Source organism: Geospiza fortis, unplaced genomic scaffold, assembly GCF_000277835.1.
Source record: "Geospiza fortis unplaced genomic scaffold, GeoFor_1.0 scaffold1181, whole genome shotgun sequence".
Taxonomy (NCBI): domain Eukaryota; kingdom Metazoa; phylum Chordata; class Aves; order Passeriformes; family Thraupidae; genus Geospiza; species Geospiza fortis.
In genome coordinates, this window is record NW_005054664.1 from 260,384 (window position 1) to 262,250 (window position 1,867).

A 1,867-nucleotide genomic window follows, 5' to 3' on the forward strand; every position below is an offset into this window, starting at 1 on the left:
ATGAACCGTCCGGCACGGGAGGAGTGATGCTCAACACGCCGAAAAAAAACCAAAAAAAAGAAATTTCAATTATTTCCATAAATAAAATTTCAAATATTTCGATTTAAAGCAGCCCCAGCGCCTTCCTCGGGCTCGCTGCCGTCGGATTTTCTTCGAAATAAATTTTAAAAATTGGAAATCTCCCCCGGGGCTGGACAAAAGCCGGGATAATTCCCCCTCGGCGGGGCTGAAATTCAGGAGTTTTTCGCGAAGTTTACGAGGCCAGTAAAAGGCAGAGCTTTGTTCCGGAACGCCCCAAACTCGAGATGCTGCGAGAGTTTCATGAAACTTACATTGGGCCGCTTTGATTTTTATAGCCGCGGATTTATTGCCCGGGGAAAGGGGAAAAAAAGGGGGAAAAAAGGGGAAAAAAGGGGGAAAAGAGGGGGAAAAAGGGGGGAAAAAGGGGGGAAAAAAAGGGGGAAAAAGGGGAAAAAAGGGGGAAAAAAGGGAAAAAAGGGGAAAAAGGGGGACAAGGGGGGAAAAGGGGAAAAAAGGGGGAAACAAGGAAAATAAAGGGAAAAAAGGGGGGAAAAGGGGGAAAAAGGGGGAAAAGGGGGGAAAAAGGGAAAAAAAAGGGAAAAAAGGAAAAAAAATGGGGAAAAGGGGAAAAAAGGGAAAAAAGGGGAAAAAAGGGGAAAAAAGGGGGAAAAGAGGGGGAAAAAAAGGGGAAACAAAAAGGAAAAAAAGGGGAAAAAAAAGGGAAAAAAAAAAGGGAAAAAAAAGGGGACCCCGTGCCCACGCTGCCCCCGCCTCGCTCATTTATTTTTCCAATATTTTTCCCCCCAAAATCTGAAATTTCGGGGTGGTTTTTAACTCCCCGGTGCTCCCGAATCGTAAATAAATCGATTTATTTCTGCGGCCTCGTAAATGTTGCGCGAAGGGAAAGGTGCTGCCCTCGATCTCGGGAAAATAAAATAAAATAAAAATAAAAAGTGATTTTCCGGGATTTGGGCTGGAACAATTTGTTTCTCTTTATTTTATTTTTTTTTCCATGTTTTTTCCCCAAAACCGGAGATTTTGGAGTGGTTTTTTTTTTACTCCTAAATCCTGAGCATAAATCGATTTATTTCCAAGGGTTCTGCGGCCTCGTAAATGTTGGGTGAAGGGAAATCGCTGCCCATGATGCGGGGGAAATAAAATACAACAAAAATAAACTATAAAAATAAATTATTTTCCTGATTTGGGCCAGAAGAGTCGGGTTCAATTTCCCTCATTTTTCCCCCATTTTTTCCCCCCAAAATCTGAGATTTCGGAGTGGTTTTTTAACTCCTCAGTGCTCCTAAATCCTGAGCATAAATCGATTTATTTCCAGGGGTTCTGCGGCTTCATTGAAGGGAAAGGTGCTGCCCATGACCCCGGGGAAAATAAAATGAAAATAAATTTGGTTTTTAAAGCGATTTTCCTGCATTTGGGCTCAATTTGCCTCCTTTATTCCCTTCCCGGGGCTGTTTCAAGCGAGATTTTCCTCCAGGATAAATCACAGAAATTTTCGTTTCCAGGCCCGGGATAACCGGCACAGGCACTAAAATGAGGGAGAAAAATCGCATTTTCTCCTTTTCCGGCCGGGATAAATCACAGAAATTTTCTTTTCTGAGGATAAATCACAGAAATTTTCATTTCTGAGGATAAATCACAGAAATTTACTTTTCTAAGGATAAATCACAGAAATTTTCGTTTCTGAGGATGAATCACAGAAATTTTCATTTCCAGGCCCGGGATAATCCTGCACGGGCACTAAAATGAGGGAAAATTGGAATTTTTGCCCATTTCCATCCCACAGGAGGTGATGATGATGATGATGATGATGAAGATGATGATGATGATG